Genomic DNA, 24,197 nt, shown 5'->3' with positions numbered 1-24,197 from the left:
TCCCTGTCGCCACCAGCAGTAAAATTGTAGACAGAAAGGCTGCAGATGTGGAGCAGATGTGTAGAACGATCAATTTAAAAATTCCGTGCGGTGTCCTCATAAAGAAAGTGACTGTGACCAATGTTTATACGTTTGGCGCTTATTCTTTTCTATTATTTAAACACACTCAGCAACGTATTTGCATGTTACAGTCTCGGTTATATGTTAGTACGTTTTGTTCTCTTGACCTTGGGAGGATGACCGTTTTGGTCCTAATCCGTCCCAGTGGGAGAGCTTACTTCTCTGCGTTCTCGATGGAGTTATCGCAGCAGGAAGGGGGGGCACTGTCCTCGAAGGGGCACCTTGCATGGTGGCAACGTGAGTACTGGGGTCAGATGCAGTGAGTCACTTGACTTAGTTCATTTTTCTGAGGCTCAGCCCTTGTGAACAGGTGTGTTCCGTTGCTGTGAGAAAAAGCCCAGAGCCGGCAGAAAGCAGCTCATGCACTCTCTGGTGCACCCAGGGCTCCCTTCCGTCCCCCTTTCTGTGGAGAAGAAAGCCGTGAGGCTCAGAAATCCCTTTATGTTCACAGACTTTTCTTTTTAAATGAAATTGATTTTCAACTTGAAAATGGGAAGATGCCTGAGCACACCAAGTTTGAAGCGTGCGCGATGAGAAGGTCAAACTTGAAACTTTGATGATGTGGCATTTCATAAAAATCGCCGTAGGGGCTCCTGAGAAGCCACAAACAGAGGCAGTCACCATCGGAAACCTGGAGGGGGGCTTAGTGGGGCACTGGAATAAGCATCAGTGAAGAGAGGGCCATGCTGAGAATACGGCTGTAATGACAAGTCATACAATCTTGGTTTCGGATGGGTTTCTTTGGAGCTCTGGCGGCATAGTGGGTTATATGTTAGGCTTCTACCTGCAAGGTCAGCAGTTTGAAATCACGCGTTGGTCCTCAGGAGAAAGTTGAGGTTTTCTATTCCCATAGAGATTTAGTCTTGGAAGCCCACAGGAGCAACGTGACCCTGTTCTATATGGCCCCTATGAATTATAATCAATTTGATGGCAGTGATGTCTAAGTTAAATTTTTTATTAAATACTTTTCTTGGGGCTTTTACATCTCCCATCACAATCCATACATTCATCCATTGTGTCTAGCCCATTTGTAAATATGCTGCCCTCATTTCCAAAGTATGTTCTTTCTACTTGAACCCTTGAGATCAGCTCATTTCCCCTCTCCTTCACCCTCCCTCACGAACCCTTGCTAAGTTCTAGATTATTATTTTCATATCTTACATAGTCCTCTGTCGCCCTTCACCCACTTTTCCATTGTTCATCCCTCTAGGAAGGGGCTATATGTTGATCCTTATGATTGAGTCCCTTTTCTACCCCCACCCTCCCCTAGTCCTCCTGGTATCTCTGTTCTCCTTGGTGGTCCTGAGGGGTTTATCTGCCCTGGATTCCCTGGGTTGTGGGCTCTTACCTGTAGCAGTGTGCATGCTCTGGTCTAATCCAATTCGTAAAGTAGAATTGCGGTCATGATAGTGGGGGCAAAGAAGCATTGAAGAACTAGAAAAAAGGTGTCTGTTTCATGGGTGCAATACTGCACCCTGACTGGCTCGTCTCCTCCTTGTGACTCATCTGTGAGGGTCATAATAACCTGGCATTTCATGATGCTCACCTTCCCGATATGATCGCTGAAGATAAAATGGGTGCGTAAGCAAATGTGGTCAAGAAAGTTGATGGTGCCCCGCTGTCAAAAGATATAGCATCTGGGGTCTTAAAGGCTTGAAGATAAACAAGTGGCCATCTATCTCAGAAGCAAGAAAGCTCACAATGAAGAAGCACACCAGCCTGTGTGATAATGAGGTGTCAATGGGATCAGGTATCAGGCATACAAGACCCAGAACAAAATCATACCCAATGTGAATTAGGCGTGTGTGTGTGTGTATGTGTGTGTGTGTGTGTGTGTGTAGATCCAAAGCCCATCTGTAGACAATTAATTTAATTTTAAAAAGCAACTCAGTGCTGTTGACTCAATGCTTCCTCAGATTGACCCTTATAAGAGTAGACTTGGCCCTGTGGGTGTCTAAGACTACAACTGCTTGCAGGAGTAGAAAGGTGCTGGTGGTTTCAAACTGTGGACCTTGTGGATCCCAGCCCAATGTATAACCCCTACACCACCAGGCTCCTGTTTAAGTTAATAGATTTCACAAACATCACAAGGCTAAGTGGTCTGCAAAATAGGCGTGACTCCTAAGTAAACTGGTCCATAATGATCAGATCTGTGGACAGACTGTGGCAGGAATAGTTCTCTTTTTCTTTTAATAACTCATGGTTACTGAGTCTTTCAAATACCTACCATGATCATTGTGGGGCATGTGACCTCTCTTCAATTTGTCTGTGATTCATAAAATAGGGATGTATGTTGACCGTTCTTCTGCATGGGTTACAGGAGTGGGGTGGGTGGGTGGGGGAATGCCGTCACCTGTGTCCAAGAGTGAGCCTTGTAATGGAAAAGGAAATATAGAAACAGAAACTATGCAAGGAAAATATGCTGACTAAATTAGAGGACAGAGCAGAAAACATTTTCTTATTAGGGTAATGACGTTGTGAGAATGACGTATGTGATGAAAGAGTCATTTCCAAGAACTGGGAAAAGACGAACTTGTCGGAGGGAATGAGAGTTTCAGATTTATTAACACAGATTTGAGAGTTTAAGGTTATTTGTGTTTGTAGTAAAAAGTTCTGTCCTTGTTTATTGGCTGTAGAATTAATACAGTCCATTTGTTTCCTGGCTTCTCGCTCATACACATACAATGTCTTCTTAAATAGGATATTAAATTGCATGCATGAAATTTAGCAAACATGGAGTAGGGGAATCAGCTCATTAAAATAGATCTTGAGATGCCTTTAACTCACAGGAGCATTAGGAAATTTTCAGACTGGCTCAGAACCAAGGAGACGAATTGAATGCCATGGAGAGATGGCTTCAAGCTAGGAATCGTCTGTGGTTGGAATAAATATCTTAGACTGAGCCTGACTCTGATCTACATCGAGTGACAGAATAAAGAAAACTGGTTGAACAAGCCAACTAAATAGAAACCTAAGTCACTAAGACATTCCCATATATTATCAGTGTTTAGAAGCAGGAGAGTGATTTGCCTTTAGGTAAATAGAAAGTACGTAAGATTGGGAAGCCTCTGTTTTGAAAGGTAGGCAGGTTAGAATTTGGTGGACAAAGCAATTTCATAAGCAAAAATTTTGAAAGACTATAAAAGAGGAAATGATTATAGCCCAAGAAGAAGTTATTAGAGAATTTCACAAGAAATTCAGAAGAGCCAGGGTCAAGAGGAAGTTACAATCTGCTAGGTCTCAGGAACAGTTGGGATGCAGACATAGAGATGAAGTGGCAGGAAGAGAGAAACACTTACACTCAGGTCACTTCACGGGCTTCTGATGGGTCAGAAAACCTTCCTTCTGAATTGAGGAACAGTGGAAACCAAGGTCCTAAAGGGAGTATGTTTGTGTGGAAATGTTTTTGATTTTTGTTACATCAAGTTGGATTTTTGTATATCTATATATATATATAAATTGAGTCTGAGAGAATATTGATAAGGCGAGGAGGAAGCAGCAATGAAGAATTTGCCTCTTATTTCAACTCTATTAATGAAAATAAAGTCTGACATCTTTTTCGTGTTTTAAACATCAAGCACATCGCACCATTACTATACTTTAATTCCTGTGTCACTGACACGCTCAAGTGGGCCGTGAAGTTGACAGAAAGCTGGGGGAACAAGAGACAGAGAGAGAAATGGAGAGAGAGTATCCTCAGGTTGTTCTTTTATGGAGCTCTGAGGCATGGCACTCCGGCCTTCAATAAGGAGCAGGCACATTATGGAGCTCAGGGCTTCATGAGCAAGGTTAAAAGGAAATTGGACTGAGATAACCCCTTCTATCATAGTAACAGCGATTTGTTTTCAACTCCTAGACTCTATCCAATCATTAACGTGCCATCTTTAAAAAGGAGCCTGGAGGCATAGTGCATTACATGTTGGGTGGCTAGCCTCAAGGTCAGTGTTTTGAACCCACTAGTCAAGGGGCAAGGTGGGCTTTTCCTGCGCCCAGAAAGATGTATAGTCTTGGAAACTCTCTGGAGCAGCTCTGCTCTGCCCTGTAGGGTCTGTGAGTCAGAATCAACTTGATAGCAGAGAGCAGTGTCAATGCTTTATCGCTTTGGTCCTAGAATGAGATATGACTTTCACTGGTGGTTGAAGCAATGGAATATATTAAAGAGCTATCTGATTTTTAAAAATTGATTCTTTCCAACAATCTACCCTTCTCACATTGCATTTTCAATCTTTAAAAAAGTGCTATTAATTTCCAAAAGAAGCCATAGTGGGTTTGGTGTCAAGTTGTTAACCTCAAGGTATGAAGTTCAAACCCATCAGCCACTCCACCAGAGCTGAAGACACGACTTTCTGCTCCTGTAAACATTTACAGTCTCAGAAACACTAGGGTACAGTTCTTCTCTGACCCAGAGGGTTGCTGTGTGTCAGAATTGACTCAGTGGTAGTGGATTTGGGCTTGGTGAATTCCCAAATGTTTGCCTCACCAAAATCAAGTGTAAGACAAAAAAATATTCCCAGTTTAATCATGCACCTAAATATTTTTTGGAAATATATTGGTATATTTATATCTATGCCTTTTCATAAAATTTGAAGTAAGGGTGATAGTCAAGATTTTGTGTCAGCTTGGGTTGGCCAGGATTCTCAGTGGTTTCATAGTTAGGACCTAGTAATCCCCCATGAGGTGACCTAATACAATGCAATCATTTCCATATTAGGATCTGCTATTGCAATAAATCAACTTTAAGAAAATTAGATGGTGAGGGGCAGGGGCTGGAATGCAAGACTTTTATTCAAATCATAGCTTGGATTTATTCAAGTAAAGGAAGTTTCCTTGGGATTGGGCCTGTCTGGTTCTAGTAAGTGGACAAGCTTGCTTTTTATTGGGCTTGGAGCTTGCCTCTGGCTTGGCTTCTGACATAGATCTCTTTGGACTTGAGGAGTCATAAGCCTGACTTATTTCCTGCCATCTGACCTGACAACCTTGTGACCACCAGCCTCTGCAACTACGTGAGTCAATAGAAACCTCCAGCCTGACAGCTAACCCAAAGGATTGGAACTTGCCTGCCTCTACCGCTGTTTTACTCATTTCTTTAAGGAAGATCAAAGAAGAAGCAATGCATTTGAATTTGTGATGCTGGCAAAGAGTATTGAAAGTATCATGGACTTCCAAAAGAATAAACAAATCTGTCTTGGAAGAAGTACAGCCTGGCCCCGGCCCACCCAGTCCCGGGATCGGCCGGCTCCGAACGCTGGATCCTGAGATCAGAGCTGACCTTAGAAGTGTTGGAAGCCCAGCCATGGACCCACCAACCCGGAAAGAAAAGTCCAAAGTGAAAGAACCCATCAGCAGGGTGGAGAAGGCCAAGCAGAAATCGGCCCAGCAGGAGCTGAAACAAAGACAAAGAGCAGAGATCTATGCGCTCAACAGTCATGACTGAGCTGGAGCAGCAGCAGTTTGATGAGTTCTGTAAGCAGATGCAGTCTCCTGGGGAGTGAGTCTCCTGCGTGGTCAAGCAAGCCAGACCTGGATCCTGTCTACAAGCCTCGTTGCCTATGTTCAGCTGAGCTGGCTCCTCTGCAGCCTCCCAGAAAGACGTCTGTGCTGCTCCTGAAGCTGGGTGAACCTGAACTTGCTTCCCCGCCTAACTTCTGCGTCAGCGCTTCCTCCGATCTGAAACTGCCCGATCTGCCCTGAAGAGACTTGTTTTCTTCTTCCGAGGCGATTGAGATTTTGAAAACCTTTTTTTAATTGTTTGAGAAAATGAATGTTTCTTGTGAAACTGTATCTTTATCAAAATGCAAATAAATTATCGATAAAATGTTCAAAAAAAAAAAGAAGTACAGCCTGAGAGGTAAGGATGGTGAGACCTGGTCTCATGTACTTTGCATATGTTGTTAGGAGTGATAAGTCCTCGGAGAAGGACATGATGTTCGGTAAAGTGGAAGGGCAGCAGAAAAGAGGAAGACCTTCCACAGGATGGATTGGTACAGTGGCTACAACAGTGGAGGCGAACATAAGAACCATTGTGAGGCTGGGGCAAGACTGGGCAGTATTTCCTTCTGTTGTGCAGAGGGTCACTGTGGGTTGGAACGGGCTTGATGGCACCTAACAGCACCAATATCCATCCACCCATAAGCGTCTCTAGAGAACCCAGTCACAAGCAGGGAGCAGTGTTCAGAATAATCCAGTTTCTTCTTTTCCTCTTGTGTCTCATTCTCCTCTTTGTCTTCTTCCCGCTTCTTTGTTGGTTACTGCAAAAATGATTTTCTTATGTCTTGTAGTAAATCATGATGCATTCACTTTCTACAGATTCTGGACTATGTTGTTAACCTGGAAGAATTCCATGATAGAACAAACTTGGGAAAAACCAGAAAAACTGAATATCTTAAGTAAAAACAAACCCAGGGAGGCTGGGTTGGACCCTCATGTTGGATGTGTTTCAGCTACGTGTTCTACCTGCTGGGGCAGATTTTTAGCTATTTCAATGAAGGCTGCCTTTTGTTCCTTGGTCACCTAACATCATGTGATTTAAACTCAGTGATCATTTGAGCTTAATTGCTTGCATCCATGTGCTGAAGAGCAAAGTTTTGATTGTAGGCAATTCTGTACATTATTCAAGAGATGATAGTATTAAATGGAAGAAAGAAAGTTTCCATTACATATCTTTATTCTTTATTAGATTTATTTCCATTGAGTGCTTTAAAATATTTTTTGTTATGCCATTTGAAATCAAGAAGAGGTCAAAGATCTCCTGAACCAGGTAAGACTAGTACTAGGACTAAGAGAGTAACAGGCTCATCTTCCACACCTTCATCAGCCCCTCCCACCAAACTCTGTTGCTGACTTGCTGTGCAGACTTCTATTTTTTTTTTTTAACTTGGTCACCGGAACTGCATTTCTTTTGGGAAAACATCCCACATTCCAGAATATGATCTTCTCTCTTTACTCTGCCAATACTTAACTTTCCTGTTTTCTCAAGACCTGGCTGCTAAACTATTCAATCTGTTAAACTAATTCTGTGAAACTGTTCATGAGGGACAGGAGCTTGAGGGGCTCCCCCTTCTAGATACCACAGATGCTCAGCTAAGATGCTGGAATGCAAATGAATGACCCTCCAGTGAGGAGCCCCACGAGGCCACAGGGAGAGAAGTTCCTGCTCAGAGTGCATTGCTGGAAATCACAATCCCACATGCTTAATGCTCTACCTGAGAGCAAAATAGAGAAACCACTCAGAGCCCACAGCAAAAGGAAACACGATACTCAGAAATCAGAGAATAAGAATAGAATATGGAGGAGAGAAAAGAGTTGTGGTAGTGCCGTTGGGCTGTTAACAGCAATGACTTTTCAGAGAAAGATGGGGCTAGAGGCCCAAGGAGCAAGTCTACTGCGCCCTACGGAGCCACAATGAGTTAGACTCAACTTGACGGCAGTGGGTGTTTGGTTTTGGTTATGCAGGACATAAAGGAGTTCACCATGTATCCAGAATATGGAAGTGGCAGATGACCAGGACACTTATAAAACAAAGCAGTGGCTCAAATGAGAGGACTTCAAAAATATCATGGAAACAGTTGATTTTCTCTTAATTGCATTTCCCCACACCTTCCTGGGGCTCCCTCATATATTCTACAACCACTGGGCGTCAAGCCAGGCGATCTGGCTTTCTGAATCAGTTTGATCATATGCAAGCTTGCAAAAATGAACCAGGCACTTAATTGGGAGTTTAGGTTACGGGCCCCCAGAGCTAGAACTGAGTGTCTTTGGGAGGGGGCTTTGGGTCAAGCAGGGTACCCTGTAGAGATTTATCAGTAGTGCTAAAAGAGCTCTGTAACTTTGTCGAAGTATCGCAGAGGCCAGAGCATGGGACTAAGGGCCAAACCAAGGGCTGTCTCTGATCACGTAGAGAAGAGGCTGTCCTGACTAGAAGAGCTGTATCCTGAGCATTTCTGATCCTGAATTATACGCTGTTAACTTCCCGAATAAAGCCCATACTCGGAGTCTGGTCTGAGAGTTCTGAGTGGCCATTGCAATGAATTATCCAACCCAGCTGAGAAGCAGAGTGCTGTGGGAGGAAGGGCTGATTTCAGAATTGATAAGGAAGATCGAAAGGTAGAGACATGCCTGGCCTTTACCCCTTCACCTCATAGGTAACTTGCTGTGGGCCAATAAGAAGTTTGATTCTCTTCCACTCTTGTTTACTCAGAGGAGGTCAGACACTGCCCCTATATCCCTTATATACAATTCCAGAACAGTTATTTTGTAACTAGATTTGTCTAGTGTTTCCTCATGATTAAGATGTGCATCTCGGCAGTAAGAGCACGGAAGAGAGGCTTTGTTCTTCCCATTGCATGCAATCAGTTAGTGGGTGATTTGTAGTGACCCCGTGACCGATGTCCCTTCTAGTCCCTACTGAAGGGTTTTGCCAGAGTTCTCTAAGGTAGTCACGAAAGTTTCCTTCTGCAATGAATGCATTGTTTGTTGGGAGGTACTTTGAAAAATATCCTATTCCATGTCAAATGATCAATTTATATAGCTATACGAGGTATTTTATGTTATTAATCCAAGAAGTTTTATGTCCTTTTGGTACTTCACAGTCAAAATGTAAGTGCTGATATACTCCTTGTTAGAATATTGCACTCACTCAATTAATAAAACTAGGGAATGTACAGACACACACACACACACAGAGACATATTTGCCTCTCTCCGTCACAACTCCTCCTGGCAAATTCCTTCTCCTCATGCTCTGATACCGGCCACCATGGGACTCTGCTTGCGTGTCCCCATCACCCCAGTTAGTTTCAGCACTCCACTCTGGGGAGCTGCACCCACAAAGGTTCTTCTGTCTTGGGTTTGATCACGCTACTCTGAGCCACTATGGTTGCCTCTGCCCAACCTTCCGCCATCACCCATTTCCAGACAGAATTCTTAGAGAAGAAAAGAGAAGGGGAGAGGACAAAGGCCGAGGAAAAGGAGAAAGAATGTTTTCTTTAAAAGAAAAAAAGTGCTCTGAAGTTGGACAATCACGCAGTGAAAGGCAACGTGGAAAAAAGCCTGCTCCTGAAGAATCCAGTGCAGGCTAAGATCGATTCAAAGTCAACGTCACAAGCAGAAACTGTGAAACTGAAGAGTACCATAATTTTACTACAAAGAAACCCCTTAAAATGAAAAAAAAGTTTAAAAGACTCAGAGTAAACATATTTATTGTCCTCAACTAAAGTTCTAAAGAGATTTTCTATCGCTTGTTACTTTTAAAAAACAGCATTGACCCGCTCTTTCAAATTAATGCACATGAAATATTTAGCATCTTTATTTTCTAAGTAATGTGTTAGGGTTTTAAGAAAAAATAGCAAAGCGTTTGGCATGCTTGCTTTTTTTCCAGAGGAAATCGTAGAGCAAAATAAATGTTGGCCTGATATAAAAAACTGAGACGTTTGGGCAACTGTTATGGAGGAAACACCAACACCTATTACTTCTCTTACCAATAAAACGAAATTTTATTTTCAGAATCAGAATCTTTCTCCCTCTTTCCATCAGTGAAAACACTTCTGGGTTGTTTTTTTTTTGGGTGTGTTCTTTGCATTAGTACAAAGTTATTTATAGCATGAAATGTACCAATAGTTTTGTATTTAAGATAGGAATGTCTTCCTATATTTCAGAGATTTCTTTCATGGAGTAAAATATTCAAAACGTGGAAATGACTAAGTTGCTAACGCAAAGACAGGAGAAGAAACATCCCAAATCAGAAGGCAACAATAAATTGGCATAGAAAAAGGGAGGCTGATAGTTATTTGGAAAATTTCTGCTCAGTTACTGAACTCAAATTGTTCAGGTCTCCTAGGTTCTGGAAACTTAAGAAAAGAAAAAGTAACTCATTAGACAAAGAATATTGCTGTATATTTCAAAAGATTCTGATTTCAAAACGATGTAACATGAAATGGACAGCATAATAATTTAACTTGACAATGTGTTTGCCTCCGTTCTCTGGTATTTATTTTTTAAATGTTCAGGCTCCTGGGTAATTAACTTACTCATTTTCTTTGTGGTGTTATCATTCTTGGTAACTATTCTTAGAGCTTTATAAAGTCTTCACTGAGTCTTCAAAAGATGGAGGCTTCTCAGAGCAAGATGTTTCTGTGCTCCCTATCTATCTATCTATCTATCTATCTATCTATCTATCTATCTATCTATCTATCTATATCTATATACAGTGTCCTTTTTCTATATATATATATCAAGATATTTCTGTGCTTCATATATATAGTGTCCTTCTTCTACATGCCTACAAGATCATACTCAGAGCAAAGTGGAGAATTTCCCTTAATTTATCAGAGATGGAAAGCTTTTCAACATAGTATCAGGGGTAGGGACAATCATCTTGTGTAGGAACATGTCTTAAGACAACTTCAACAACAAAAAAACAAACAAACAAAACCTGAGCTGGAGACCCTTGTGCTAGTGATTTATTTATCCAGGGCATGGTCTCAGGAGAAATCCTTCAGAGAATTACAGCAGCAGAACAAGACAGGAAGAGAAATGAATAAAGGATGTGGTTTTGTCGTGGATTCAATTGTGTTCACCCACTAACACATTTAAGTGAAGTTCTGACCTCTGTATCTGTGGATGTGACCCTGTTTGGAAACAGACCTTTGAAGATGCTGTCAGTTTGGTTACGAGGCTGTCTGACTGGAGTAGAGTCTGTTCTAATCCATTGAGCATCCTTATAACAGAGGAGAAGATACACAGAAATGAAGGATGCTGCGTGATGCTACAGCCTCAAGAAGGGCCTGGAGCTACCAGATATGGGAGACATAGATTTTCCCTTCAAGCCATCACCTGGCCAACACCTTGCCCTCAGACCCTTAGGCTTCAGAGCTCTCAGTCAATACATTCATATTCTTACAAGTCACTCAGTTTGTGGTACTTTGTTCCAGGAGCACAAGAGAACAATCTATGGGTCTGGTCTCAGCCTGATCCTGAGAAGAACACTGGAGAGGAGACTGAATGCCACACTCTGTCCTGAGAGCAGGATTCTCATTGCCTCCACCACGTAATGGTAGCTGTGGTCTGTCTAGGATGGGTGGCTGCGGTTCCCCACCCACTTCCAGGAGGCGCTCCGGTTAGATAAGGCAATTTCTAGAGAAGGTAACAAGGCTACTGAGCCTCCAAGTGGGACATGCCCAGAATCTTTTATACTCCGCCCATCGTACTGTTTAACTCCAGTTGTTATCGCTCCAGTTGTCATAGCATTGAACAATTCTGGGAGGGTGCAAGAAGGAGGCTTGGGGAATGAGCTGGAAACCCTATTACTACAATTGGTTCTGAGGCTCCACCTAAAGGTCACCTGTGAAAGGGGACGTGTTGTTAGGGTGTTCATTTGAGGTAAAAAGTCAGTGCAGGACAACCCTGAAAAAGCACATGACATGAGAACCCTAAGATCAGAGAAACCCATGGGAGACTCAAGCACTCCTTCCTGGTGGTCCTGAGGCCCCTGTCAGGCTATAGCAATTGGCCAAAGTCAAGTGGGAATGGAGAGTACCCCAAGATGGCCCCGGGGATCCCCTAAATGCCACCCCTATTCCTCCTTGCTGTTCTTCCTTACAATGATCGTGGTCAGTCTTCACTGTGAGTGTGGGGGGCTCCTTTCTTTGTACACTGACCTTCTGGCTCAAGAAATGACTAGGTGGCTGTGAAAGCTTCAGGTTTAGCGTGCCACTTGCTCTATGCCTCTGGTGGGAAGCATTTCCTACAGCTTCACCGAGATTAAGTTTCTCAAGTGGATCACTGAGAGTGATTGTGAATGTGATGGGTATTATTTCCACTCCTCATGGCCGAGACCCGTATCTTTTAGCAACCAGTGACACAGGAGCAAAATCATAGACTTTGGGTAAAATTCTATGCTCTACCTTCACAGAATGCCATCTCCAACTGATGCTTCGGCTCCATCTTTCAGAAGCCTTCAACTTATCATCACACAGGTGTTTCTGCATGCTGTGCTCACCATGGTGCAATCTTTTGCCATAAAGTGGTCCCCTTGACCCAAAGGAATGTTTTGGGGGATGCAGATAATTGGGCGGGCCAGGGCACTGTCCACACTGTAAAGGAAACATGTATCTGATAGACAACACAGACCTTACTGGGATTAATGAGCATTCATTTCAGCAGGGAGAGGTTTGTCTTAGAATGGGTTGCTGCTCATCCGGTCTTGATTCTTCCAAGCAAAGAAGCTTTGGTGATCCAAGGACAACCCTCTGGAAAAGGCTGTAAAGTGTGCTTGAGCAGCAGAACCTATAGCAGCCAGTGAAAGGGAAGCAGTGGGTCCTAGCTCAGTCATGGCCAATCAAGTAAAACTGGAAGAGACCTAAATTTGCAAACCGTGAGTAAACTGGTACGGTAACTGGAAGAGGAAAAGCAACAGGTCAACACCCTACTAGAAACTTAATCTCCCTTCAAAAAAACAAGGACAGTGTGTGTGTTTGATAACAACCAAATCTCCTGACCAACAAAATACGGCATTAGGCTCAACAATGGCGGCTGACCATGCTGCTTGGGATGCGTGGTACTCTCTGCAGGCCTGGCAATAATGAAGTCTCCTTCATCAGGTTCCGTCAGAGTGCATTATGTGTCTCAGCATCTCCCATTCGGAGGCTTCGACCTGTAAAATTTCCTGTCCTGTTTATTGTTCTGCTGCCCTCACAGGTTAAGACGTTGAGCCTGTTCTGGTTTCACTTTATTGGCTATGGCTGAACCATTTCAAACCAGTGAGAAGACTCGATTACCGAGCATGTGGGCTTTTAAATCCCTCACATCGTCGCATATGGGAGAGGGATAATATTCTTGAATGGCCACAGGGCCAGACTGGTAAAGTAATTGATTGAAGCATGCCATCTGGGAGCTCTGGCAAACTTGAGAGCTCTGGGCCAGTCTATACGGAAGTGCCAGTTTGTTATTACCAGTGCTGTTGCCAGATCTTTCCATTTCTCAGGAGAAATTGTCCATTCAGGTTTATTTTCATTTAAAATGTCTCCCCTTTTAAAATGTTGACAAGCTTATCATCAGTTTTTCTAACAGGAAGCAGGCAAAATACTCGAATTGGGATAAATGTTGGAGAAGGGTGGAAAGTGAATTTGCAGAAGCAAATGGAAGCTAGCCAGCCCTAGGACCAATTCATATTTGCAAAACATTCTGGGCCAAAGCAGGCATTAAATGAAATGTCAGATAAGACAAAACAAGAAGTCAAGGGACACAGGCCATCAAAGTCACATGGGAGCACCAGTGTTGGGCCTCTGATACCCACAACAATTATCTGCCAACCTTTAATAATGTAAGCATGCCGTGTGCGCGTGCCACGCTGTGAATTGGATACTCTTTGGATCAGAATATTTGAATTACTGTTAAATTGATTGCCCCAAGATTTCACCTGTAAAAAGAAATAATGAGAAATCATAGAACTGGAAAAGATGTTGCTGTGCTTTTCACTTGAGGTGAATCAGCTGGCTCAACAAGTATTGACCTAGTGATTTTCTTATTCTTGATCACTTCAAACAGAGCTCTGCTTTCAAAAGAAGTATGCCCAGGCACAGGAGGAAATGAAAATCAGGGTAGAGTTGCAAATAGAAATCAGGCTCGCTGTCATCTCTCAGGATCATAGTCAATTAAGATGTGCCAGGTGATGTATTTTAATAGAACTGTTGAGCAAACCCCCAAAAGAGCCCAAAGAGCTGAGGAGATCTCTCTCCAGCCACCCAAACCTCATTAATACCAAAGCTGGTTGACAAACAAACAGCATCAGCATCTCCTGGGAACATGTTAGAAATGCAAACTTTCCAGATCCCTGGGATCAGAGACTGTGAATCTGGCACACACAGCTGCTGGAGAGCACTTGATCTATAGAAACAAGCTAATGGAAAGAGGGGAACCCAGGCAGAGAAGGGAAAGAGTCTGACATTTTATTGAGTTTCCACAATGCGCCTGGTACCTTATTGGGAGACTCAGAGGCCGAATCAGGATAGAAGCCAAGTTTCTCTAGAGCCTAAGACCATGGGCTGAATCCATTGAATCAAATTTCCTCCGCAAAGTAGGTTTGTGTATGTCTGTTGGGCTAAGCATTTTTTGTGTTATCTCATTTAATGAGGCAAGGATCTTGTGAGATAGGTTCTATTATTTTCATTTTGCAGATAAAGAAAACCAAGGCTTAGAAAACAAAATCATTTTCTCACTGTCATCTTCTCAGGGGCCCGAGTGGAGGCACACTGGATTCCGATGACAAGGGAGCCCGCGTGCTGTGCCTGGCACATCAGCACAATCATCCTTTCTGGTGGCCACTGCTCCCCAGCTGTGTTGAGAAATCTGCTCTTCCTCCACCAGGGGAAACCTCGTGAGAAGGAGGCCTTTGAACAGGTTCATTCCCCTTTGACTTCTTGCTGAGAACTTACAATGTAACAAGATCGCCAAGTGATTTTTTTTTTAGAGATCCTTATTATGCATAAGAATAATCTAGGGAGCTTGTTAAAATGAAGATTTTCTTTCACTCTATCAGAGGTGGAAATGAACATTTTCAGCAGAGGGGTCAAACTGGAACAAACCAGTTCAAAGCCCGGATCTGCACCATAGAACATAGAAAATGATTGTGATGACTGCTGTCCATTCTCCCACGGGCCACACTCACCCAGGGAAAGGCTGTGTGCCAGAGGGGGCAGGAGAGGCTCATTCATCACCTAAAGTGGAAACCTTAGGACATTGCTCAGAATGGGAACTTCGCGGTCCAGTTCTCTCACTGAACCCCCAAGAAGAGAAGAAGGTGTCTGGAATGACCTGCATATTAACCCATCTGGCAATTCACTTTATTCTTCTCAAATTCCTCTTTGAATATCTCCCTCTAGTCACAAAATTTGCTGAGAGCAAAGTATAATTGAGAAAACACTCGGGTGTAGGATCAGGAATTTTATACCCAACACCTCTCCTTTGTAGAGGTACTTTGCTTGAAAATTCAATTCCATTTTGGGGCCTACATTTTCTTCACAGGAAAATGTGGTTGGTGGATTAAATGGACACCCAGGCCCGGAAGTTCCCTTCATTTCCAGCATGCTCTTCGTTAATGCAAAGAAAAGAAGCACCGTCGGCAAATCCCATCGTTCCTCTGCAGCAGGAAAAAGAAGCCCAGGAATAAACGTGCGTGCCTCATTTGTATATCCTCTTTTTATGTATAATTACCTGTGGCCCTTTGACTATGCCATTTTCTTCTTAATCACAGTTATTCATTTGAATATATTTCATGTGAGATCTTAGGACAATCAAGTTTGGATAAAGATGAGGATTATGGTTACCCTTCCAGTTCTTAATAAACCTTTCTGATGGCCTGGATCTAACCCATTTGTGGGGGCTGAATTTGATTCAGGTGAATTCAATCTGATCAATTTTACTATGCCTTATTCTACCCCGGGCTTCCCTCGTGAACATTAAATCAACTTACATAAAACTAACTAGAAACTCTATCCCAGTAGGAAAGGCTAATACCAAAATGACTAGTGCTGCTAAGTAATCATTTTAGAAGCCAGAGTGGACTTTTCCTTAGTGGGAAATTCCATTTTGGAAGAGTACTGTTTTATTCCTGCTTTGATCACTATGCATGCTATACAACATTTCACATCTTTAAAGTCGTAAATTAAAAGCTATTTTAGTTGGCTTTTAAAGTACTTGTCCCAGGAAGAGGGTAATAAGAAGTCTGGCCTTTTATAATCATCCATTATCTATCAGTCCATTCATCAAATAAGCAAGAAATTCATGAAGAAAATTCAAAATATACTAACCAAGCAAACCTTGGCAAGTGCCACATATTGTAGAAAATTAGATTAATCAAAGTTTGACTTGAATGCTTAACAGCTCTATCCACTGGGTTGTTTGCAGGGCTTTGAACTGGTTCACTCTAGTTCTACCCTCTGCTGAAAACTTGCATTTCTACCCCTGATAGATTGAATCAGAATCTACATTTTAACAAGAGCTCCAGATTCTAAGTTAGTATTTAATTCAGTTAATTCAGTATAGTCACACTGGAAAGGACCAGCTGCTTATATGTTCATCAGAGAAGGATTTAAATATCAAAAATGATGGTGCGGGGGGGGGGGCGGCAAGGAGGGTGGGGGAAGATAGCCTAACACTTAACTCACTTAACTGCTTGCAGCTGTTATCTTAGAAGCCAGCCAATAAAGATTTATAAACAGGACATTCCTCGTTTCTTTCTAAACCTCTGAAGTACAGGCCATCCTCGGGTTAGAGATATTCAATTCATGTTAACCCATAGTTAGGAATCAAGCCCTGGGAAGCTCACCGCATTACAAGTTTGGGGCCCATAGTCATAAACAGTCTGCGCTAGCAAATGGCTGCTACGTTGAGATGCACGTCAAAGCACGGTCGCTACCCTATTAGTGTTTTGTGTTAAAGATGTTCTAGTGTGTCTGGAAATGCTTAATTTTTGTGCACAGGAAGGGATGCTATACACGATATACTAAGACAGACGTTTGACTAAATGATACGAGGCGTGAACTAGCCCTAACTCCGGAACAGTTCAGATTTCTACACAAATTTGACTCGCAGATTTCAGAACGGAACTCCCATAATGCCAGGGCAGTTTGAATTCAGTAAAGGAGATGAGCTGAAGCTAAGCTACATTCAGCCTGAGACAATTGGGACCACATTTATAACGCATGGAAAACAAAGAATGAGAAAGTGGCAATTTGAGAAAAGCGTCAGGAATTACATGGGTGATCTCTCCTAACCGGCAACAATCTTTACATCCCAATAAATACACCTGCGGAAGCATTTCATCTCCATACCAAGTTTTGCCAAAGAAGCAAATTTGCCAAATTTGTCCACATCACTCCCAAATAAAATGGGCATTTCTTCTCGTCGGAGGAATTGGGAGCTGTGCAGTTGACAGCCACTTAGCCCAAACAATCTGCTGTTGGTTCCTGAGGGAGACCCTCTCCCATGGTGGCATTTCCTGTGAGAGAAGCGTCCTGGATGAGACCGAGGGCTAATGCTAATGAGGGGGCTCAGGTGGGAGCTGGCCAGGCCAGCAAATCACCAGGGTATATGGGTGGGTCAGAGAAGAGCGGGCGTGGCTCAAGCCGCTCTGTCCATGAACGTGCCGTGGGCTTCCTTGTCGATGACAGACATATGAGGGTACCGCGATGGCAGCCCATGGCTTTTGGGGACGTGGGAGCTTCTTGTCGGAAATGTTTGAGATCTCACCCTGTGCCTCGTTTGCCTGTATCCTTGTGGATATCATGATACTGTAGTCATCAGTAAAGCACTTTCCATGCGTGCTGGGACTCCTGCTGGTGAATTCTCGAACCCAAGAGAGTAGAGGGAACTGTCATAGAAACAGTGCTGGAGCTGTGGACCCCTGAGGGCAGGACTGCTAGTTGGAGAAGGTAGAGAGAACCTCCAAATGGACAGACAGCAAGCCAAAGGTGGAGGTTTTATGAGGACATTCAAGCTGTGGCTGGCGTATGAAGTCTGGGCAGACTTGGCAGTCTGGAAGACGGTGCCCTTTTATTTGTGAAGTCTGACCCAGCTCTGGGTGGTGAGAGTCAGGGGAAGAAGTATTGCATTGTGCCTGGTGTTCGAACAGAAGTGGAACACAGAGGGACAGAATTGGCTCGAATTGCTACAGAAGCCAACAACTTTCAGACATGAGTAATTAACTGTGAGAGTTAGACTATACAGACAAGAATACCAAACATATGTATGTCATATGTATATAGAATGCTCCTCTATTGGGATTAAGTAAAAGCTAACACCAAAGGTCATCTGGATGCTGCTGAAATTAAAGCTTACTCACTGGTGGCCAAATGATAGGCAGGCACAAATCATTACCTGCTCACATAAATTGCCATTTCTTTGCTTACTTCAGGCCGTACACCATGGTAAACCAAGTAGGAGAACAGTCCAGATCCCCGACCTTTACATTTCAGTAGGGGAGAAAAGCAGTAAGCAAATAAAAGGACAGACCCTTCCAGCCAAGAAGAAAAGAAAATGGAGTCAGGTAATGAAAGAACAAGGAGAGGGGAAGAAGGCATGAGGGACCAGGTTGTGCGTATCTTGTTTGCCAAGGGGAAAAATTAGGGGTTTGGTTCCACTGCAAATGGGAAGCCAGGGACAGCTTTTCACCACCGTGGCATGGGATCATCTTTGCTTCCACATGATCGCTGTGACAACTCCGTGGAGAAGGGACTTGAAGGGAACGTCAGTTGGATAAATAGGAACATGGATGCGCTGGATACTTAGCAGTGCAAGTGGGAGATGGTGGACACAAACACATTTTGTCGTGAGAAGCATCAGTATTTACTTAGACTGACCCCCAGGTTTCTGACTGCCATAATGGGATAGAAGATGACAGTATCATTTATAAGAGGCATTACTGGGTAAAATCAGATTCATGGGAGTTGGTGGAGGGGAAAGTATCGGGCGTTTCATTTTGTATGGGCTATCCAGCTGCAGATAACAGGAGTTGATGTCAAGTTAGAAGCCCCAAGTCAAGGTCTGACCTAGAGAGATACAGTTAGGAGTTCTTAGTTTATAGATGGCATTTGAGGACCCTTGGTACAATTAGAAACTTTCATTACTGGCTTTGAAGTTTGACTCTTTAAATCGGGCTCACTGTTGTGCATGCTATCTTTGTTTCATATCTGAAAAGGCATGTCACCCAAACCAAACTTGCTGTCATTGAGTTGATTCCAACTCATAGTGGCCTCACATTACAGGGTAGACCTGCCCCTGTGGGTGTCTGAGACTATAACTCTTTGAGTAGAAAGCCTCATCTTTCTCCTATGGATTGGCGGGTAGTTTCAAACTGCTGACATTGTGGATTCTAGCCCAACTCGTAGGCACTAGGTTTTTGCAAATTTGGAACAATGCCCTCATTTCCCCTTCTTTTCACAGTCGACCTTCACCTTAAACCTTTTCAGCCCAAGTAGACCACGAAAACTTTGTAATATGATATTTTACTCAAGAGGAAAATATAATTCAGAAATATAACAAAGTATTCATAATTCAAAGGAGCCCTTGTGGTGTAGGGGTTATTCATTTGGGCTTTGATCTGCATGGCTGGCAGTTCAAAACCTCCAGCAGCTCCTTGCGAGAAAGACTGGGTTTCATACTCCTGTAAACAGTTACAGTCTCAGAAACCACAGGGGGCCGCTATGAGTCAGCATTGACAGGATGGCAGTGAGTTTGGTTTGGTTTTTATTTATAATTGAGGCAGCTGTGCTAATTATACATTTTGTGGATAGCTGGCTGAAATGTCTTGTTTCCTTGTTTTTGTAGCTATCCTGCCCATGCTCCATGTGGTTATTGGATCTTATTTGGGGTTATTATAATTGAACTTTGACTTCAGATCATGAGGTGATAGGATGCTGAAGGTTGAAGGACACCATGGGGTTCTTTCTCAATTTTCCCCCAAATAGGATTCAAAATTAAAGCAAGAGATTGATGAGACCTCGAGGTCCAAGTCTATGATGTGTAACTTGAGCGAATGAACCAAAGCCTGAGCCCTGCCTCTGTATGTCTCCGGCTCCATAGAAAGGAAGTGATTCAATGTCCACATTGGAAACTAGGTCTGTGCTGTGCTGAACATAATTATCTGTTGGCATGAGATCAAGTACCTAACAAGAGAAGGCTTCTCTCCAATCAAATGGGGGAGATTATGCAAACCACTTGGATTATATCGTTATATTTCTTGAAGTTGCATTCTCTTCCCAACTCCTTTTAAATTAATTTGTATTATATTTAACCAACATCCTACAACAAACCAGTAGAACAAAATATTCAAAGCAAACATAAAACATGCTAGCTTTTTTGGTTAGCTACATATTTTTGTTGGCATTCCGCTAGCCCTTAGAACTCTGTTAGTAATTTCTATTTTCCGTCAGAACACAGGAGAAAAGCATAGAAAACTGCCTTACAAAATGAAGCAAAGTTGAATTTAGTTTTCAAAACGAAATTAATTTGTGTCAAAGTATTTTGGTGTTTTGATCTCTGATCAGTGTTGCATCTTGCTCTGTAATATGTGTAAGCATGTTTACTACACAGTTAAAATCAGCTCGTTGCACAGAGCAGCAACATATAGGACAAGGTTGAACTGTCCCATGGGGTTTCCAAGGCTGCAGATCTTGACACGTACAGACCACTGGGTCTTTCGCCCCTTTGGAGTGTCTGGTGGGTCTGAACAAGCACCTTTTGCATCGGCAGGCAATTGCTAACCCATTGTGCCTAACTAGGAATGTAATCGGGGCTTGTGTGCATGGCTATCTTCTGTGGCTCCCTATCTATCAGTCTATCGAAGTGCTGTAGGTTAAGCTCTAGACTTCTAACCACAAGCTAGGAGGCTAACATCTGCCAGCAGCTCTGCAGGAGAAAGTTGAGGCCATCTGCTCCCGTCAAGATTCCCAGCCTCAGCAATCCTATACAGGGTCTCTGGGAACTGGAGTCAAGTACAAGTCCCTGGGTTGCTTCTTGCATATGACGGTACTCGATGGTACTCGAGAAGACTATTTAAGGTACCTCGGAGTGCCAAAACGACGAACAAATCTGTCTTGGAAGAAGGATGGCCAGAGTGAGCCTTAGAGGCAAGGGTGGTAAGACGTCATCTTACGGATGCTAGATATTTAGTTAGGCGAGAGCAGCCCCTGGAGAAGGACATCATGCTTGGTAACGTGGAGAAGCAGCGAAAAAGAGGAAGTCTCTCAAGGAGATGGACTGAGGCAGTGGCTGCAACGACAGGCTCAAGAACAGGAACGATTGTGAGGATGGGCAGGAGCAGGCAGCCTGGCCTTCTGTTGCACATAGATAAGGTAGCCACGGGCCGGAACGGGCTTGATGGCACCCCGTAACAACAACATAAGCCACGAGTTGAATTCCTTATGTTATTTGTATATTTGCCTAAAACATAAAAAGAGAAATGCCATAAATATTTCCCCACCCCCACCCACCCAATCACTCCCAGTGTGTGGCTGGACATTTTGACTTTATTTTAAATGAGCCATATCTTTAGAAGAAACGCAGGAAAGGGATAAAAATTACGATAGATGACTATCCTCATTTTTACACGTTGAACCTACTATTCCAGAAGCTCTGGGCTGATTCCCAACGTAGTTGCTGACTCACCAGCCATCTTTTCCTTACAGGATGTGAGGAGGTGGGATGTCTAGGGACCATCCAGTAAGAGATCACTCCATCTAACCCGCCTAGAGCAAAGATTAAGGTTTTCTGAAATACATAGCGAGGCCTGGCCTATGAATATCTATGATTCTCTCCTGAAATTAAAACAATGAACTCTTGTTTGAATCACTTCCATTGTTGACTTAATCACATCCATCTCTACAGTGCAATAGTCTGCTGCTAAACATTTCACTCTCTTGGCTGTAGTTACTGTACCCCGCGTAGCCATCTTTTTACAAGTGGATTTCTATACTCCTCTCCAGAGTGAAAATCATTTTGGAATTCTGCACACATAAAGATAGAGAAACCTTCCCTTTTGGCCCTGGGGGGCACCCTGGCTGCCGGCAAGAATGAGCGCCTTACAAGAGGTGGCAAAAAATGAGCCAAGAAGAAAGTGTAAGTGGGTTGATCCGTTTTTAAGAAAGATTGGTATCATGTGAAAGCATCTGCTATGTTCACTATAAGAAAGATGGGAAAAGCCCCAGTCACCAGGACTCAAAGAACCAAGATTGCACAAGGATGAAGTTGCCTTTAGAAAACCCAGACTGCCTGGCCAACTTCCATGGCCTGGATCTCACCCTGGGACCCGTGCTCCGTGGCCAGGGAATGGCAGACCATGACTGACGCTCATGCTGACGTCAAGACTACTGCTGGCTATCTGCTTCACCTGTTCTGCGTTGGTTTTACTAAAAAACACAACCATCAGATCCAGGACTTCTTATGCTCAGCACCAAATCCGAAAGAAAATGATGGAAATCATGAGCAAGAGGTGCTGAAAAATGACTTGCAAGAAGTGGTCCATCCACTGATTTAGCCAGCATTGGGAAAGACGTAGAAAAGGCTTGCCCATCTACCGATTGTCTCCCTGATGTGTTCACCAGAAAAGTCAAAAGAAAGCTCAAGTTTGAATCAGGAAAACCCTTGGAGCTTCTTGGTAAAAGTGGTCATTCTGGGGATGAGACAGGTGCTAAAGTGGAAGAAGCTGATGGCTAGGAGCCACCAGATCAAGAGCCATTTTAAAATTCAGACTTTTAATAATGGCAAATCAATGATCTTATTTGTGAAAGCAAAACAAAACTACTGAGAAGCAGATAGGCCCTGGAATAGGTAGCCATGGGACCGGAAGAGACCGATACTCTTTGTTACCTGGCAGGGTGGTGCCGTCGGAAAAGCTCGACTTTGAAGGCAACAAATCTGAATGCTACTCTCAGCTCTCGTGTCCTCTGGAGCTACTTGAGCTCCTGGGACCACATGCTTGTCTGGAAACTGGGGATAACAGTAGCTGTACATCAAGGCGGCCTTGAAGATAAAACTTGTATTTGTAAAGCGTCTGACACAAAGCAGAGACTCAGGAGACCTTTGTAAGGAAGGTGCGACCTATGAGGGACACTGATGGTGTGGCAGGTTAAGTGCTGAGTTGCTAACCACTGGGTCTGCAGTTCAAACTCTCCAAAGGAGCAAGATGAGGTTTTCGACTCCAGGAAAGATCGACAGCCTTGGAAACCCCATACAGGCAGCTCCACCCTGTCTGTAGGGTCCCTAGGATTGACTCAGTGGCAGTGAGGGCCCTGTGGGTATGATCCCTTTGGGGAATAAGGCTTTCTTTTTAATGAAAATTAGGCCACGTCAATGTAGGAGGCTTCCTAAACCTAATCAGTTCTGTGTTATCAAATAGCCAAACTAGACACAGAAAGAAGCACAACGGGGACAAGAGGAGATGATGACTGAATGAAGATGGCAGAGGAACTCAAGAATGATGGTGCTACGGTGGCTGACAAGACGGGGATCTTCCCCGACAACAGACAGAGACACAGCCGTGCCCTGGAGTTCGGACCCGTCGGCTGTTAGCTTGTACTGTGGTGGCTTGTGTGTTACTGTGATGCCGGAAGCTATGCCACTGGTCATTCAAATGCCAGCAGGGTCAGCCAGAGTGAATAGGTTTCAGTAGAGCTTCCAGACTAACGACAGGCTACAAAGAAGGTACAGGCTGTCCACTGCTGAGAAGGGAGGATGAGACTACAATTGTCTACAATTATAATGTGACACCGTTTGATACCTTGCTCTTACCATTTTCCCATGAAAAAGCATTGCTGAAGAAAGGGCGCCTAGATTAGGAAGCTGAATTCAAAGCTTTACAAACAAACTGTTGGGATAGTGAGTAATTTATAATCCTGTTGTAGAAATAGCCAGGCAAAGCTAATTGCTAAAGTCTTCAATATTTTAGCCTAAGAGAAGTAAAATATTAAAAGCAAAGTCAAAAACAAAAAGGTGAAAATGTGCATATGGGAAAAAAGAGTGTTGAAATAAGTAAACATTTATGGACATAAATTGCACGTGTACCCCCAACCCCAGGATAAACAAACAAAACAACAGCATTAATTTCACCACTAAAAGGTCAAGCACACTGACGTGTTAGAGTCTCCTGATACCTGAAACTGTGTACGTGTACATGTGTATCCACCCAAAGCCCTTGCATGCACAGACTCCAGTAACTGTCCCTTCCCCTCCACAATAGGTCACAAGTCAATAGGTCAACAGTCCACTCAAAAATATTTTTGAGACTAAATGGTAAGCCATTATTAAAAAGGACCAGGATTTATTTTTTTCAAAAAAAAACCCTTTAAAAATTTGTACTATATATTTTATTATATGCAGATGCCAGTGCATATAAAACAACCCTCGTGAAATAGAAATTCATGAAAATTCAGAGACGTGGGTGTTAAGGACTGACAAATTAGAAGTTTGTGTAGGATGGCACATGTAACTGTGAAGACAAGCTTTTGTACAAGCTTCACATTTAGCTCTCCTTGAATAGGCACTGGTTCGTGAGAAGTGGCTTAAGAAACCTTTGAAAGATTCCTCTTC

At 43.2% G+C, this 24,197-nt stretch overlaps 1 pseudogene; it reads left to right on the top strand.

The window, feature by feature from the left end:
• The first annotated feature begins 5,413 nt into the window (after nt 1-5,413).
• LOC142424647 (small vasohibin-binding protein pseudogene) lies at nt 5,414-5,612 on the top strand (annotated as a pseudogene).
• Nucleotides 5,613-24,197: the final 18,585 nt, after the last annotated feature.

Source organism: Tenrec ecaudatus, chromosome 13, assembly GCF_050624435.1.
Source record: "Tenrec ecaudatus isolate mTenEca1 chromosome 13, mTenEca1.hap1, whole genome shotgun sequence".
NCBI lineage: Eukaryota > Metazoa > Chordata > Mammalia > Afrosoricida > Tenrecidae > Tenrec > Tenrec ecaudatus.
Note: the sequence above shows the minus strand (reverse complement) of the source record. Positions and strands in the feature narration are given on the sequence as shown.